This window comes from Papaver somniferum, chromosome 3 (assembly GCF_003573695.1).
Source record: "Papaver somniferum cultivar HN1 chromosome 3, ASM357369v1, whole genome shotgun sequence".
Taxonomy (NCBI): Eukaryota; Viridiplantae; Streptophyta; class Magnoliopsida; order Ranunculales; family Papaveraceae; genus Papaver; species Papaver somniferum.
Window position 1 is genome coordinate 164,828,949 of NC_039360.1, and position 20,004 is coordinate 164,848,952.

Sequence of the window (20,004 nt, forward strand, 5' to 3'; positions counted from 1 at the left end):
TACTGAGATGGAATGTTAGAGCATTGTTCAGTTGAACCCATCAAACATTGGTATTGTTAGAGCATTGCTTGGTCGAACTCGCATGCATTGCTATCTCAAGCATGTTTGTCAATGTTAGTGATCAAAATTATAAGTCTTGATTTCTAGTCTACTATATCTAAGGTCTCGGACTAGGATAGAAAGTGTAGTTGAGCTCAAGAACTCCATGTAAATCATCATACAAGACGAAGGACTACTCAAGGAACCGGTGGATCTTCATCGACTAAAAAGTATGTGGAGACTTGAACTTATCTATCGCTCAAAAGTCTATTTATCTCCTATCTTGAGACAAAAGTCGTTTTGCTATATAGACTTAGATTATACACATTTGCTATTTCGAACCGAGTTTATCTCGCCTGTCTATTTCTTGAAATATGTGTTGGTAATCTTTCTCTTTATCCAAGTTCATCTTTACCTAGTGACGAAAGTCATGACAATTTTCAATCACTTTGAAAATTGCTTACTTTGACGAAAAATAGTTTGTGAATAACAACTATAGAATATCAACGTCCTCTAAGAATGTTTCAATGATTGAAATGAGAGTTTAGATTATATAACCATTGGAGGATATAAACATTGTTGTAGAAACGCATATATGTATAAGTCCTTATTCCTTGAACTGAAGTTTGCGAACTTTGTTGATCAAGAGAACCGGAATGGTGGCGTGAGCCAAGTCCGCGAACTGGCGGAAGTTCTCAATTGGTTTATGAGGTGATTGATAATACTAGGCTGTTCTTCGGGAATATAAGTCCGGGTTATCAATTGGTTTATGTTCACCTTGATTTATCAAAAGACGGAACAAAACTCGTAGGTATATTCGTGGGAGACGGATTTATCTATTACCGTAGACTTTTCTGTGTGATACAGATTTTTTTATTGAAGTCTTCGACTTTGGGTCGTAGCAACTCTTAGTTGTGGGTGAGATCAGCTAAGGGAATCAAATGCGTAGCATCCTGCTGGGATCAAAGACGTAGGAGCGTAACTGTACCTTGGATCAGTGTGAGATTGATTGATGTTCAATTACAGTCCAGACCGAAGTTAGTTTGAAGTAGGATAGTGTCTGTAGCGGCTTAATACAATATATGTTCAGTCTGGACTAGGTCCCGGGGTTTTTCTGCATTTGCGGTTTCCTCCTTAACAAAATTCTGGTGTATGTGTTGTTTCTTTTCCGCATTATATTTTGTTATATAATTGAAATATCACAGGTTGTGCGTTGTTCAATCAATTAGAATATCCGACCTTTTGGTTATTGATTTAAATTGATTGACACTTGGATATTGGTCTTTGATACCATCCAAGTTATCTCTAATATTTGATAAAGACTCGCAGATTTCTATTTGCTTGAGTATATATCAAATCGAGAGATTGAGATATAAACTCTTTGATATACTTTTTATCTAGATTGAGTCTGACTGTCTAGTTGATTCTCTAGAAAGTATATTGGAGTTTGTCCATACAGATTGCTGAGCGAAATATTGGGTGTGGTTGTTGTACCCCCGCTTTTTCAGGTATGTTAAGATTGGTTGTCATATTTTAGTATTAAAACTCAAAGTCGCTTAGTTAGATTACTAGAATCAACTTCGTTAGGTTAGACTAGTAAGTCTAGAAATATTGAGACATACGAGTATTACTCTGAAGACCTAAAGATTCTGAAGATGTATCAACATCAACGGAGACATCATTCTTTTACTCGAGTTTAGTAATACAAGACTTGACTTGTTTTCATCTCTATCTACATTACTTTCAAGTCGTTTATTGAAAACATAACATGCGAAGTTATATATATGAAACTCTAGTATTAGATACTTGATCATCTTATTATGATCAAAGTGTCAAGGAAAAATATACAAGTTATTTCACAACTAATGTATACTGAATTACGAAGTATAACGCTTATCTTTTGAACATAAGCACTACCTTTATAATTGTTACTAGATTTTGTAATGAACTTATGATTGATTTCATGCCTATAAAGTTATGTTTAACTACATGAGTTTAAGGAAGTAAACTTACGAACTTGTTTTTTAGTTGAAAGAAATCAATGGATTGGTGGTCTGGTTCCTATTGGGGATATATAGCAGGATCGATCCCTATGCATTGGGGATCTCTAGTAGGACCAATCCTATTGGGGATCTCTAGAAAAACCGACCCCCATGCCAAAACCTATTTCTGATCTCACGTACACTTTAGAATTTGTGTGATTTTGGAAGTTTGGGTTTGCAAAATAAGAAAGTTCAAGATGTCGACATTGTGAGTAATTTGAACATGTGTATAAATCTTATACTTTATTTCTCAAAAATATTCCTTGATACTCAAGGTGAGATCAAAAACTAAAATGTTTGAGAATCTTTTTATTAAGAATTTCGAATATTTTTTTTTCTTTTTCCACCAAGAAAACCATATCTCTAGAAGATATATTAGGTACGTATCTTGTATGATAGCTAATATTGAGTTGTAATCCAAGAGGGATTTCGGTATGAAAGTTGGATATTGGTTGGAATTAGACATTGTTAGAGCATTGCTCGGTCGAACTCGCATGAGTTTCTATCTCAAGCATGTTTGTCAATGTTAGTGATCAAAACTATATGTCTTGATTTCTAGTTTACTTATGACTAAGTCTCGATCTAGGATAGTTATGAATAGTTGAGCTCCAGACTCCATGGCGATTATCTTAAGATGACGAAGAACTACTCAAGGAACCAGTGAAACTTCATCCGACCAACGGGTATGTGGAGACTTGAACTCATCTGTCACTCAAAAGTCTATCTACTCTATCTCCTACTCTTGAGACAAAAGTCGTATAAGTATGATAGTTTTCATACATACACATTTTCTATTTCGAGCCGAGTTTACTTGCCTATCTTTTTCTCGAAATATGTGTTGGTATGCTTTTGCTTTAACCATTTTCATCTTTACCTGTGACGAAAGTCATGATCACATTTCAATCTTGAAAATATCTTTGATGACGATAGTCGATTCTTTATGTCTAACGACTATTATAACATTATAGATGAATGTTTCGATGATTGAAATGTAGAGTTGATATTAAGTAACCAATTATGGATATAAGCATATATAGTGTGTTCGCACATTAGTGCATAAATCCATGTGCCGGAAACCAAGTGCGTGCATATGTGTGCATGCGGTATTGGTGAAGGAGACAGGTTGGGTACGCGTACCCGTACGCGTACTGGCAGAACTTTTCCTCCCGGAAAATTCTGCTGAGTTTGGAGTTTACGAACTCATAAACCAGTCACCTTAGGTACGCGTACTGAGGAAACTTTTCTAACCGAAAAGTTATGTTGAGTTTGGAAACCAAAACCAACTCAAATCCGGTAGCTAAGGTACGCATACCCGTACGTGTACCCAAGATGGTGCTCATATGGCTAACCATTGGTTAACTATTTATGAACCAAATAGAATATGGATATAAGCAATTGAACAACTCTTGAACTATTTCTTATGAGTCATTTGAACTAGTTATGAGAAATATGAATACGGTTAATATGAAAGTGCTCATATGGATAACCATTGGTTAACTATTTGTGAACCAACTAAGTGTACACATTTAGGTATGGTTACTCAAACCTAAATGAATACATTTCATTTGTGTGTGTGACAAGCTAAGTTTCGATCTAACGGTTGAAAGATATTAGCTTGGATAAATCAGGTTTTTCATCTAACGGTGAATATTGAATGCTTTGTTACCAAGGTAACTTGGATTGCAAACCCTGATTTGAAAACTATATAAGGAAGACGTCTAGCAACTGGAAAAACTAATCCCCACACCTCCTGTGTGATACTAGTTAGTTTTGCTAGAGTCGATTCTCCTTTAACCGTAGGTTTCTTCTCGAGACCCTGTCGGTTAACGACTTAAAGACTTTATTGGGATTGTGAAGCCATCCGAAACTACTTCTTTTGTAGTTGAGCGATCTGATCTTGCCATTTTATATCGTACGAGTTCAATTGTAAGATTGGTCTTTGGTACCGTCCAATTTATTTCGCATATCAATCAGGCTCGCAAATTTCTATCTGTTTGATTTTCTGATTGTATTGAGAAAGAGATATAAATTCTTTTATTTAACTCTTGATTGGGTCTCGCTTTTAAGTTTGTGCTCTCAGAATTAAGTTTTAGTTTAGTCCATACAGATTGCCGAACGAATTATTGGGTGTGGTTGTTATACCCTCGCTTTTTCAATTGGTACCATAGCATGCAAACACGCTAAGACCTCATAGATTTGTGTTTATAGCAATCAGACTCTATGGACAGAAGTGTTATCTCTATAAACGTACCGCCGGACTTCGATGGCTCGAATTACTTATGGTGGAAATTTTCTATGCGTGCCTTTCTTCAAGCGCGTGATTTTCAATCATGCTTTCGTATTGTTAATGCATATAATCCTCCATTAGTTACAGTAAAAGGTGTAACTGTTGCGAAGGATATTGGTGAGTATGATCCTATCGAGATTCTCGCTTCAGAGCAAAATTCTGACTGATTAAATGCTATCATCGATGCATTACCCCAGATCTTCAACACCATGTGACTATGTGCACTCGGTCTAAAGATGCTTGGGATATTTTAGAAACCATATTTGAAGGGAATACCTCTGAGAAAAAAGATAGGTTTCAAAACCTAAATTTTGATTGGGAAAACCATCATATGGATGAAGAAGAGTCATTTGATGAGTTTAATCACAAAGTGTCTAAAATTGTTAATGCAACTTTTGCATTAGGTAAGATTATTCCTGAAAAGGACATTGTGATGAAAATTCTCAGATCATGCCATCGTTGAGGGAAATAACCTTGAAACACTTTCCATAAATACACTTGTTGGAAAGTTAAAGATCTTTGATCATGAGCATTCATCCAAAGTTGGAAAGGATGTTTCTTTCAAAGCACAAAAGAACACTAAACTACTTGATAAAGGTAAAAGTGTTGGCAACTCTGTGGATGATCCTATTGAGACTGAATCATCAGGTGAAGATCTTGATAACTCGGTTTCACTGATCACAAGACAGTTTAGAGATCTTCTTTTGAAGAGAAGTAAACGATTTTCACCAAAGATAAACCTAGATCATCAGTTAAACCCCATGATCGTGCCCCTCCTAAAAACAGAGATACTGCTGACACTGATGATGAGGATATGCCACAGTGCTTCAAGCATAAGTGTTTTGGTAATTTTTCCAGTGAATGTCCAAATCGGAGAAAATACGCTGTGAATAAGGGTCTTGCTGCAACTTTTGATGAAGCATCTGATCACTATGATTCAACTGAAGATGAAAAATCAAGTGTAGCACTTGTTAGAGCACTGCTCGGTCGAACTCGCAAGCGTTGCTATCTCAAGCTTGTTTGTCAATGTTATAGTGATCAAAACTATAAGCTTTGATTTCTAGTCTACTTATAGCGATGTCTCGAACTAGGATAGATTGTGAAGTTGAGCATTAGCCTTCACGTCGTTCATCAATTGAAGACGAAGAACTACTAAGGAGAGCTTGTGGAACTTCATCAACAAAAGGTATGTGGAGACTAAAACTCATCTATCACTTGGGAAATCTATTTCTACTTTATCTCTTATATAGAGACAAAAGTCGTATTACTATATAGTTGTCGATTATACACATTTGAGATTTCGAGCTGAGATTAACTCGCTTACATATTTCTCGAAATATGTGTTGGTAAGCTTTCTCTTCAACCAAGTTCTTCTTATATTCTTGACGAAAGTCAAAAGATGATCATGTGAAAATCGTTGAGTAACATCTTACATGGTTTGTGTGATACAATCATTTGATGTAGACTTGGAATGTTTCGTTATGATTATTTCAATAACTTGAAATATTTTTTGATGCTAATAGTGTGTGAAAATGGCTATTTTCATCCTTTAAGAAAGTTTCAATGATTGAAATAAGAGTTTAGAATACTTAACCATCATTGTATTATAAACATAGTGTGCATTCTTGCATGTATGTGATCCATAATAGGAACTAAAGTATGCATACTTGTATGCGTACTTGTAGTTGTGAAATTTCGTGTACCAAGTACACATACCGGTACGCATACTTGCGTAAGGTATAGGTCCGAGAATTTCTGCTGGGTTTTGGAAGTGTACTTAAGTATGTGTACCCGTTCGCAAACTGGCGAACCCAAACTCAGACCGGCTACTTAAGTATGCGTACCCGTATGCGTACTTGAGTGGTTAAAGTTCTAAAATCGGTTGGCTCATGAACTGATACATTTATATATTAAGGAATGCATTCTTTGCAAACTGTGGCTATAATGTTCATGAATTGATTCGAGTGAAAGAAACCAATTTTGCTTCAGTTGTGTTCTTGTATACTTCTATGAGAATATAGAAATTGAAAAACTCTGTAACTAGTTTCATTTGAGTCATTTGAACTAGTTGTGGTTAAGATGAATAGGGTTGATATGAGAGTGTTCATATATCTAACCTCGGTTAACTACGGTTGAGCCAACATGGTGTACACGTTTAGGTACGGTTACTTAAACCTAAATGAAGGTACATTTCATTTGTGTATAACAAGCTAAGTTCTATCTAACGGTTGAAATATATTAGCTTGAATCTAATCAGGTTTTCATATAACGGTAAATATTGAATGCTTTGTTACCAAGGTAACTTAGATTGCAAACCTTGATTTGAAAACTATATAAATGAGAACTCTAGTAACTGGGAAACCTAATCCCCATACCTCCTGTGTGATACTAGTTGTATAATCTATAGTCTATTCTCCTTTAACCTAAGGTTTTTTACGAAACCCTGTAGGTTCACGACTTGAAGACTTCATTGGGATAGTGAAGCCATACCCAACTATTTTCTCTGTAGTTGTGTGTTTTGATCTTACTCCTTTTATCGTGTTGAGTAATATCTTCTCTAAGATTTACTCGAGATTATATCTCCGATACGCAAGATTAAAAGTAGTCACAAACATCTTCGTCTCATCGTTTGTGATTCCACAATATCTTGTTTCGCTACCATACGATTAAAATTATTGTGAGGTGATTGATAATACTAGGCTTTTTTTCAGGAGTATAAGTCTGGTTTATCAATTGGTTCTTGTTCACCTTGATTTATCAAAAGATGGAACAAAAATCGTAGGTATTTCTATGGGAGACAGATTTATTTATTCCAATAGACTTTTCTGTGTGAGACAGATTTGTGTATCAAGTCTTCGACTTTGGGTCGAAGCAACTCTTGGTTGTGGGTGATGTTAGAGCATTGCTCGGTCGAACTCGCATGCGTTGCTATCTCAAGCATGTTTGTCAATGTTTGTGATCAAAACTATAAGTCTTGATTTCTAGCCTATTTATAGATGTCTCGCACTAGGACATATATAGTGTAGTTGACCTTAGATCTCTCGACGTTCATCTCTTGAAGACGAAGAACTACTAAGGGTATCTTGTGGAACTTCTTCGACAAAAGGTATGTGGATACTTGAACTTATCTATCACTTGGAAAGTCTATTTCTACTATCTCCTATATTGATACATAAGTCGTGTTACGATATAGTTTTCTCTATACACATTTGAGATTTCGAGCTGAGTATATCTCGCTTACATATTTCTCGGAATATGTGTTGGTAAGCTTTCGCTTCGACCAATTTCATCTTATATCATGAGAAAATTGTCGAGTAACATCTTACATGGTTTGTGTGATACAATAATTTGATGTAGGCTTGGAATGTTTCGATAATGATTATTTCAATATCTTGAAAAGTGCTTTGAGGCTAATAGTGTGTCAAAACGGCTATTGTCATTATAGAAGAATGTTTCAATGATTGAAATAAAGAGTTGATGATGTAACCATATTTGCATATAAGCATATATAGTATGTTCGCACATTAGTGTATAAATCCATAAACCGGAAGCCAAGAGTATGCATATGTGTGTATACGAAATTGGTGAAGAAGACAGGTTAAGTATGCGTACCCGTACGCATACTGGCGGAAGTTCTTGAACCGAGAATTTCTGTTGAGTTTGGTTTTTGACAAACTCTTAACTAGTCACCTTAAGTATGCGTACCCGTACGCGTACTGGCGGAAGTTTTCGAACCGAAAATTTCTTCTGAGTTTGGAAAATTTACAAACTCAAAACCTGTTGCTTAAGTACGCATACTTAAGCTGGTTATTTTGTCAAATCGGTCAGTTCATGGACTCAAACATTTAAATCATAAGGAATGAAATCTTTGCAAATCGTGGCTATAATGTCCATGATTGATTTAAGTGAATCAAACCGATTTGGTTTCAATTGTGTTTTCTAAACAATTGAACAACTCTTTAACTAGTTTCATTTGAGTCATTTGAACTAGTTATGGTTAAGATAAATAAGGTTGATATGAGAGTAATCATATGGCTAACCTCGGTTAACTATTTGTGAACCAACCTGGTGTACACGTTTAGGTACGGTTACATAAACCTAAATGAGCGTACATTTCATTTGTGTGTAACAAGCTAAGTTCGATCTAATGGTTGAAAGATATTAGCTTGGTTGAATCAGGTTTTTCATCTAACGATGATTATTGAATGCTTTGTTACCAAGGTAACTTGGATTGCAAAACCTTATTTGAAAACTATATAAAGGATAACTCTAGCAACTGGGAAACCTAATCCCCACATCTCCTGTGTGTTACTAGTTGCATAACTAGATTTGATTCTCCTTTAACCTTAGGTTTCTTCTCGAGCCCTTGTAGGTTAACGACTTGAATACTTCATTGGGATTGTTAATCCGGACCCAACTATTATCTTTGTAGTTGCGTGATCTGATCTTGTTGTTTCTATCATTTTGAGTGCAATTGAAATAATTGGCTCGAGATTTTATATCTCCGATAGGCAAGATAGAAAAGTAATCACAAACAAACTTCATCTCATCGTTTGTGACTCCACAATAACTTGTTTCGCTAGTCGATTAAGTTTATTGTGAGGTGATTGATAACACTAGGCTGTTCTTCGGGAATATAAGTCTGATTTATCGATTGGTTCCTGTTCACCTTGATTTATCAAAAGACGGAACAAAAGCTCTTTGGTATTTCTATGGGAGACAGATTTATTCAATTCTATAGACTTTTCTGTGTGAGACAGATTTTTCTATCAAGCCTTTGAATTTGGGTCGTAGCAACTCTTAGTTGTGGGTGAGATCAGCTAAGAGAATCAAATGCGTAGTATCCTGCTGGGATCGGAGATGTAAGGAGCGCAATTGTACCTTGAATCACTGTGAGATTGATTAGGGTTCAACTATATTCCAGTCCGAAGTTAAATGGTAGTAGGCTAGTGTCTGTAGCGGCTTAATACAATGTGGTGTTCAATATGGACTAGGTCCCGGGGTTTTTCTGCATTTGCGGTTTCCTCGTTAACAAAATTCTGGTGTCTGTGTTATTTCTTTTCCGCATTATATTTTGTTATATAATTGATATATCATAGGTTGTGCGTTAAGATCAATCAATTAGAATATCCAACCTTTGGTTGTTGATTTACATTGATTGACACTTGAACATTGGTCTTTGGTACCGTTCAAGTAACTCCTCTTATATTCAATCAGGCTCGCAGTTTTCTATTTGCTGATTGCGGATTGAATTAAGAGTTAGAGATATTAAACTCTTTGATATACTTTATTCTAGATTGAGTCTGACTGTCTAGTTGATTCTCTAGAAAGTGTATTGGAGTAAGTCCTCTCAGATTGCCAAACGAATTGTTGGGTGTGGTTGTTAGACCCCCGCATTTTCAATTGGTATCAGAGCAGGCAAACACATTAAAGACTTTATAAGTCTGTGTTTGTTGCGATCTGAGTATGGACAATATTGTCTCTGATAAACGCATCGCCAAAAATAAAAGTTATGTTTCTATAAAGTCTATTAAAGAGAAAGATTTGTCAATCTCGAATATAGATGAACCTAGTGTTCCAATGAAACAGACGCACGGTCACAAGTGTTTCCCTAACTACCTTACTGACGAGTCTGACTCTGAAGTTTAAAAGGATGCATCCAAAGAGAGTGAAGTGATTCTAAATCTTGTTAGAATCCAGGCTGATAATGCCAACCGGTTGAGCGTGACTCTCGTTTAAAGATTCTTCAAGAGAAAAATCTCAAAAAGGATGCTTTGAAAATTGAACATCTCTTAAGTAAACTCTCATTTTAAGGGTGTTCAAAAGAGTCCGACATACCAACTACTTCTGATTTAACTGGAAAAATCTCTGGTTCAGAAGCAAAACCGAAAATCCTTTCTGTTGAAAAAGATGTGCATGTATCTTCCTCTAATCAAGGAAAGTCCACATCACATGGAAGGAAGAATTCTCCCAATGGTGTTAAGACTGTTTTATCTAATCACTCAGGTGATCAGAAAGTGTGTCTCCTTTGTGATTCAAAGGGGTCGAGTAAACAAAAGAGGAACTCTAGGTTGAAGGGAAATTTTATTATTCGTCTTCAACACACCTTAGATTAAATTCTCAAAGGTGTAACTGACATTCGTATGTCTAAACCAATCGGTTTTAGTACTCACCCTGTGTACCCCACCAGGAAAGTCAGTACAATGTGTTCCTCGAATGTTCAAACACATAACAGTCTCTCTAAACCATTTCGAGAAAGAAGAACACATGGATATTCTTCAATTAGGAAGGGAGATTATGTTGTTGATGATGTGAAAAAGATACCATAAGAAGGAAGCAAAAAATGGAGGTATGGAAGACAACTTTAAAAAGATAATTGAAGGATATAAAGAAATTATCAACATGCTGTCTATTCCCTCACACCAAAATTCTTCAGGTAAAAATCAAAATTATGTGTCATATTTTGATGATAGTAAATTTTATGATAATTTTTCACATCATAATGGTTTTCCTACAAAGAACAGGAAAAAGAGGCTTAACCATAAGCAACGTTCATTTAATGAGCTCAAGGCTCATACTTGTGCTAATTAATCACAAGGTTGAACTCTCACTCAAAATAAAATCCTAGTTGAGTAAGATATAATCAGGTATACTATGTGACAAATGTTTGTGATTCTCCAGCTATCCTCTTATCGTTATTAGCCGGTTTGTCACTTACAAACATTTGTTGTTGCATGAGTATTTTGTTTGTATTTTGTTATGATGATTTCATTTTTCTAAAAAGGGGTGACGAATTGCTGTGCTCTAATTTTTATCTTGGGAGAACAATGTTTAAGAGCTGAGTTTTTATTTACTCACCAAGCAAAAATTTGCCAAATCTTCTTCGCAACCTTTTGGTATAAGGGCAAGTCTGTGTACCTGCATGTAACTCTTTTCACATAGGCACGGACCAAACTTGGAAACCCTAATGGTTCTTGAGAAACCTATAAATACCAAAGCCTTTTATAGAGTACGCATACTTTTGTTGTGCTCTTTTAAGGATGGGTTGTACTCCAAGTTCTTGGGATTTACCAGCTGATTCAATTGATGATTCGGTTTATCTAGAGTTTGTTTTGAAGAATAAAAGAACCCTTATTAAGACTGACGAACTCGAATCCTGTGCCTCATGCTATTATGCGTTTTCTCACCAAGATCGATAGAATGCTGAGATGGTCTCTGTTGAAGTAGTTCATGGTTTTCTCACTGATCTGGGAAGACTCAACTGAAGCTCGAGAACTCTGTAAAGGAACTTAACTTGGTACGAACTGAGTTGAAAAAGGTTGATTCTGATCTTGTTCTCATGAAGTCACAAGTTAAGGATCTTCCTAATGAGGATATCTTCTCCGAAGACACAATTGATACAGTTAGTCACAAGCTTGAAGGTCTTGGAACCAGTGAAGCTTCCGTACTGGAACTATGATTATTGCTTGTGACGGCTCTTTGTTTTTAGAGTTGTTTTTGATTCTGTCTAGTAAATCTTCTTTTTCATGTTTTTAGAAGAATAACTAGGCTTTGGAATAGCCATTATTGTGAGTACACATAGCTATGACCAACGATTTTCATCTTCATTGTTTTTAAATTTATTTGTTTAAATTCTAAAGTATTTTGAAAGATGATTTTTGCAATTTTAATCTTTATGATTTTATATATTGCAAATTGTTATGGGATATGTTGTTTACGTCCGTGAACCTGTGATTGTCCCATACTTATTCAAAAGTTACCTCTATTATGTCGATATGAATGTATTGATGGAAGATATAATGAACTTTTGACATTACAAAAGTTAAAGCTTTTTATGTCATATTTTGATGGAAGAAAGGATAAAACTTTTGTTTACAAGGATTAAGTCTATTGTATTTCATTGTGCAAATAGTGATGTAAAATAGAATAAATCCTTGTCTATTCCGCAGTATTGGTCGATCTCCGATCCACATTTTTGTGCAAATGTTGTGTTGCTCCGTAAGGTTTCTTGTGTATGATCTTAAACGATTGAGTTGATCATTCTTATGATTAACTTAGTTGTTGCTCCGTAAGGTTCCTTATGATTGAGCATGACCGACTAAATTAATTATTTTCTTTTAGTTATTTTAGTTGTTGCTCAGTAAGTTCTCTTATGTCGAGCATGACCAATTGAATTGATCACTTTCTTGTGGTTAATTTAGTTGTGCATTCCGATTGAGTTAATCATGGGTTTTCTTGTGATTAATTTGGTTGTATTTTTGATTGAATTAATCATGGGTTCTCTTGTGGTTATTTCAATTGAATTTTTTGGATTCAAATTCATGTTTTCATATGATTTGATTATGTCCAAAGAAATCATTTTTCCTTGTGAAAGTAAGGTCGCCTTTGTTGTTCCTTCGGGGATGACATTTTATGGGGGAGAGTTCATTTTGAACTTGTGCTTAATTGCCAAATCTTTGTGGGGAGTGCGGCTGTGGAATATTTAGGGGTTATCTTGTATCTTTATTAACTCCTTGATGAATGCATTTAGCTTCGGCTTTATGATGGCATCTAAATTTGTTGGTATGTTAATACACCTTTTGGTCATGAAATATCTCCGTGGAAATTTCATTAGGATCCCACTAATTTTCGTACCTTTGCCAATTTTATTGACAAAAAGGGGGAGAATTAATGTGTAGTTCACACTTCAAATACATATGGTTTACGGATCATTATGTAAGGGGGAGTGGTTTTCATGTTGAGGGATGTACTGACTAAGGGGGAGTGTTACATATTACCATAGTATTGTTGTCAAAGTTGTGATACAATTGAACTTTGATGTTGTGTAATAATACTATGACACTGTATAACAATGATTGAGAGCATTTTGTTTTCTCATTGTTATAGCTACGGATCTTCAACAACTGTGATATTGAACTTTCAACCTTTAGGATCATGGAGTACTTGGAAGTGACGAAGATTTCGATTCGCGTTGAAGATGCCAAGGATATCAATCATGTGGATGAGAAACTACATTTTTTTATCTTTTTTGTAATCCATATGTATTGATAGTTTTGTCATTAAAATTGACAAAGGGGGAGATTGTTAGAGAATTGCTCGGTCGAACTCGCACGCGTTGCTATCTGAAGCATGTTTGTCAATGTTTGTGATCAAAACTATAAGTCTTGATTTCTAGCCTATTTATAAATGTCTCGGACTAGGACATAGATAGTGTAGTTGAGCTTAGATCTCTCGACGTTCATCTCTTGAAGACGAAGAACTACTAAGGGAGCTTGTGGAACTTCTTCGACAAAAGGTATGTGGAGAGTTGAACTTATCTATCACATGGAAGGTCTATTTCTAGTATCTCCTATATTGATACATAAGTCGTGTTATGATATAGTTTTTTCTATACACATTTGAGATTTCGAGCTGAGTATATCTCGCTTACATATTTCTCGGAATATGTGTTGGTAAGATTTCGCTTCGACCAAGTTCATCTTATATCATGAGAAAATTTCCGAGTAACATCTTACATGGTTTGTGTGATACAGTCATTTGATGTAGGCTTGGAATGTTTCGATAATGATTATTTCAATATCTTGAAAATTGCTTTGATGCTAATAGTGTGTGAAAACGGATATTGTCATTATAGAAGAATGTTTCAATGATTGAAATAAAGAGTTGATGATGTAACCATCTTTGGATATAAGCATATATAGTGTATTCGCACATTAGTGTATAAATCCATAAAACGGAAGCCAGGAATATGCATATGTGTGTATACGAAATTGGTGAAGGAGACAGGTTAAGTATGCGTACCCGTACGCATACTGGCGGAAGTTCTTGAACCGAGAATTTCTGTTGAGTTTGGTTTTTGACAAACTCTTAACTAGTCACCTTAAGTATGCGTACCCGGTTAACAACTCTTTAACCAGTTTCATTTGAGTCATTTGAACTAGTTATGGTTAAGATGAATAAGGTTGATATGAGAGTAATCATATGGCTAACCTCGGTTAACTATTTATGAACCAACCTGGTGTACACGATTAGGTACGGTTACATAAACCTAAATGAGGGTACATTTCATTTGTATGTAACAAGCTAAGTTCGATATAAAGGTTGAAAGATATTAGCTTGGTTGAATCAGGTTTTTCATCTGACGGTGATTATTGAATGCTTTGTTACCAAGGTAACTTGGATTGCAAAACCTGATATGAAAAATATATAAAGGAGAACTCTAGCAACTGGGAAACCTAATCCCCACACCTCTTGTGTGTTACTAGTTGCATAACTAGAGTCGATTCTCCTTTAACCTTAGGTTTCTTCTCGAGACCCTGTAGGTTAACGACTTGAAGACTTCATTGGGATTGTGAAGCCAAACCCAACTATTATCTTTGTAGTTGCTGATCTGATCTTGCTGTTTCTATCGTGTTGAGTGCAATTGAAATAATTGGCTCGAGATTTTATATCTTCGATAGGAAAGATAGAAAAGTAATTACAAAAAACTTCGTCTCATCGTTTGTGATTCCACAATAACTTGTTTCGCTATTCGATTAAGTTTATTGTGAGGTTATTGATAACACCAGGATGTTCTTCGGGAATATAAGTCCGGTTTATCAATTGGTTCCTGTTCACTTTGATTTATCAAAAGACGAAACAAAAATCTTGGGTACTTCTGTGGGAGACAGATTTATTCAATCCTATAGACTTTTCTGTGTGAGACAAATTTGTCTATCAAGTCTTCGAATTTGGGTCGTAGCAACTCTTAGTTGTGGGTGAGATCAGCTAAGGGAATCAAGTGCGTAGTATTCTGCTGGGATCGAAGACGTAAGGAGCACAATTGTACCTTGAATCAGTATGACATTGATTAGGGTTAAACTACAGTCCAGTCTGAAGTTAATTGGTAGTAGGCTAGTGTCTGTAGCGTCTTAATACAGTTTGGTGTTCAAGCTGGACTAGGTATCGAGGTTTTTCTGCATTTGTGGTTTCCTTGTTAACAAAATTCTGGTGTCTGTGTTATTTCTTTTCCGCATTATATTTTGTTATATAATTGAAATATCACAGATTGTGCGTTAAGATCAATCAATTAGAATATCCAACCTTTGGTTGTTGATTTACATTCATTGACACTTGAACATTGGTCTTTGGTACCGTTCAAGTAACTCCTCTTATATTCAATCATGCTCGTAGATTTCTATTTGTTGATTGCGGATTGAATTAAGAGTTAGAGATATTAAACTCTTTGATATACTTGATTCTAGATTGAGTCTGACTGTCTAGTTTGATTCTCTAGAAAGTGTATTGGATTAAGTCCTCTCAGATTTCCAAACGAATTGTTGGGTGTGGTTGTTAGACCCCCGTATTTTTAGGTGAGATCAGCTAAGGGAATCAAGTGCGTAGTATCCTGCTGGGATCAGAGACGTAAGGAGCGCAACTGTACCTTGAATCAGTGTGATATTGATTAGGGTTCAACTACAGTCTAGTCCGAAGTTCATTGGTAGTAGGCTAGTGTCTGTAACGGCTTAATACAGTGTGATGTTCAAATATGGACTAGGTCCCGGGGGTTTTCTGCATTTGCGGTTTTCCTCTTTAATAAAATTCTGGTGTCTATGTTATTTCTTTTCCGCATTATATTTTGTTATATAATTGAAATATCACAAGTTGTGCGTTGAATCAATCAATTGGTAAATCCAACCTTTGGTTGTTGATTGAAATTGATTGATCTTTGAACATTGGTCTTTAGTACCGTTCAAGTTACTTCTCTTATATTCAATCGGGCTCGCAAATTCCTATTTGTTGATTGCAGATTGAATTGAGAGATATAGATATAAAATTCTTTGATTTACTTTTCTATAGATTGAGTCTGTCTGTCTAGTTGATTCTCTTGAAAGTATATTGGAGTTTGTTTATTCAGATTGCCAAACGAAATATTGGGTGTGGTTGTTAGACCCCCGCTTTTTCAATTGGTATCAGAGCAGGCAAACATGTTAAAGACCTTATAAGTCTGTGTTTGTAGCGGTCTGAATATGGACAGAAGTGTTATCTCTGATAAACACATCACCAATAGCAAAATTTCCGTTTCTATGAAATCTATTAAAGAGAAATATTTGTCAATCTCGAATGTAGACGAACCTAGTGTTCAAACGAAATAGACTTCCATTGAAAAGTGTTACCCGGTTTACCTTACTGACGAGTCTGACTCTGAAAGTGAAAGGGAAGCAGCCAAAGAGAGTGCAGTGATTCTGAAACTTGTTAGAATCCAGGCTGATGATGTCAACCGGTTGAAACACAAAGTCAATGTCCTTGTTGGTATGGTAAATAAGCGTGACTCTCTTCTAAAGGTCCTTCGTGAGGAAAATGCCTCAGTCTGTTCTTCACGAACTCAGATTGAGGTAAGTCTCAAAGAGAATGCTTTGGAAACTGAACTTCTTTTTAATAAACTCTCTATTTAAGAATGTTCCAAGGAGTTCACTATACCAATTGCTTCTTAGTTAACAGGAAAAATTTCTGTTCCAGAAGAAAATCAAAATCCCTTCCTGTTGGAAAAGATGTGCCTGTGTCTTCCTCTAATCAAGGAATATCCACATCACTTGGAAGGAAGATATCTCCCCATGATGGTGTTAAGACTGTTCTATCTGATCACTCAGGTGATCAGAAAGTGTGTCTCTTTTGTGATTCAAAAGGACATGGTGAACAAAAGAGGAATTCTAGGTTGAATGACAATTCTATTGATTGTCTTCAACACACCTTAAATTTAATTCTCAAAGGTGTAACTGACATTCGTATGTCTAAACCAATTGGTTTTAGTACTCACCCTTTGTACCCCACCAGGAAAGTCATTTTGATGTGCTCCTCAAATGTTCAAATACGAAACAGTCTTCCTAAACCATTTCGTTCAAGAATAACTCATGGGTTTTCTTCTATCAAAAAGGGATATAATGTTGTTCAGGATGTGAAAATGGTACCAGAAGAAGGAAGCAAAAATGGAGAGATGGAAGACAACCTAAAAATGATAAGTGAAGGTTATAAAGAGATTGTTAACCTCTAGACAAATTTCTTCAGGTAAGAACAAAAACTATGCGTCGTATTTTGATGATAGTATATTTTATGATAACTTTTCACATCATAACGGTTTTCCTCCAAAGATCAGGAGAAAGAGGCTTAACCGAAAGCAACGTTCATTTGATGAGATTAAGGCTCATACTTGTGCTAATTTATCACAAGGTTGAATTCTCACTCACAGAAATCCTGGTTGAGTGAGATGTGATCAGGTATACTTGATGGCAAAAGTGTTTTCTGATTCTATAGCTATTTTCTTATCGTTCTTAGTTGGATTATCATTCACAAGCATTTCTGCATAAGTATTTGTGTTTTAACAATTTCTTGATTTCTTAATTCCTAATTAAAAATTTTATTGTGTCAACATTGCTGCACTTATGCTCTAAATTTTTCTCTAGTAAGAACGTAAACTTTATTGATCTAAGATTTGTGAAAGTATTCACTTAGAAAAATTGTTCTGTGTAAATTTTTTGGTTTGCAATTTTTGTCGTCAGTATTTTCCGCCTACGGGTCAAGTCTTTGTTCGTGCGGGTACCCATTGTTACATGTCACGGACCGACTTTGGAAACCCTAAACTCTGGTTCCTTGAGAAACCATTTAAATACCAAAACCTTTCGTTGAGTGCGCATACTCCGGGTTTTGTTTATCTAGAATGGATGCTCCTTCGTGCTCTTGGGATTTGCCGAAAAAATTTGTTGATAACTCTATTTACTTCGAGTTCAAATCAAAGAAGAAAAGAACCATTGTTAAAGCTGACTATCTTCATCCTGGTGCATCATGCTTTTATGTATATTCTCATCAAGATCGATAAAATGCCGAGATGGTTTCTGCTGAAGTGGTTCATGGTTTTCTCAATGATCTTGGGAGAGCAAAACTGAAGCTTGGAAACTCTATGAAGGATCTTGATATGGTACGAACTGAGTTGAAAAAGGTTAATTCTGACCTTGTTCTCATGAAATCACATGTTAAGGATCTTCCCAAAGAGGATATCTTCTCCGAAGAAGCTGTCAATGCTGTCAGTCACGAGCTTGAAGGTCTTGAAACCAATGAAGATACTGAACACAAACACTGATTTGTGACCTGTTTTCTATCTTTTTGAGTCGTTTTTAGAGTTGTTTTTTTTTGTGATTGTCTAGGAAACTTCTTATGAGAATTTATTCTTGTGTTTTTAAGAAGGATAACTAGGGTTTGGAATAGCCATTATTGTGAGTACACATAGCTATTTCCAATGATTTTCATCTTGCAATGTTTTTAGATTTATTTATTTAAATTCTAAAGTTTATTTGGAAGATGATTTTTGCAGTATTAATCTTTATGATTTTATATATTGCAACTTCTTATGGGATATGTTGTTTACGTCCATGAACCTTGACTGTCCCATATTTGTTCAAAAGTTAACTCTATTATATGTCGGTATGAAAGTATTGATAAAAGATAGAATGAATTTTTGATTACAAAAGTTAAGCCTTTTATGTCATTATGCAAATATTGATGGAAGAAAGGATGAACTTTTGTTTATAAAGATTAAATCTATTATATGTCATTGTGCATGAAAATAGAATGAATATTTGTTTATTCCGCAGTATTGGTCTTTCCCTGATCCGCACCTTGTGTATGTACTGTGTTGTTAAGTGTTCTTATGTTGAGCATGACCAATTGAATTAATCATTTTCCTTGTGGTTAATTCAACTGAGATTTTTTGGATACAAATCCATGTTTCATGTAATTTTTTAATGTCCAAAGAAATCCTTATTTTCGTATAAAAGAAGGTCGCTCTTGTTGTTCTTTCGGGAATGGAATTTTATGGGGGAGAGTTCTTAATGTGCTTAATATCCAAATCTTTGTGGGGAGTGCAGCTGTGGAATATTGTAGGAGTTATCTTGTATCTTTATAAACTCCTTGATGAATACACTAAGTTTCGACTATGTGAAATCATCGAAACAAGTTGGTATGTTATTATCTTTTGGTCATAAAGTATCTCTATGAAAATTTCATGAGGATCCCACTAGTTTTCGTAACTTTGCCAATTTATATTGACAAAAAGGGGGAGAATTAATGTGTAGTTCACACTACAAATACATATAGTTTATGGATCATTATGTAAGGGGGAATGGTTTTCATTGTGAGATGAAGTACTGACTAAGGGGAAGTGATACATATCACCATAGTATTGTTGTAAAAGTTGTGATACAATTGAACTTTGATGTTGTGTAATGATACTATGACACTGTATAACAATGATTGAGAGCAATTGTTTTCTCATTGTTATTGCTACGGATCTTCAACAACTATGATACTGAATTGAACACATTTGGAATAATTGGAGTACTTGGAAGTGATGAAGATTTCGAGTAATGTTGAAGAACCAAGGAGATCAAGCATTTGAATGAGAATCTACAAAGTTTATTTATTTTGTAATCCATATGTATTGATAGTTTTGTCACTAAAAATGACAAAGGGGGAGGTTGTTAGAGCATTGCTCGGTCGAACTCGCAAGCGTTGCTATCTTAAGCTTGTTTGTCAGTGTTAGTGATCAAAACTATAAGTCTTGATTTCTTGTCTACTTATAGTGATGTCTCGGACTAGGATAGATTA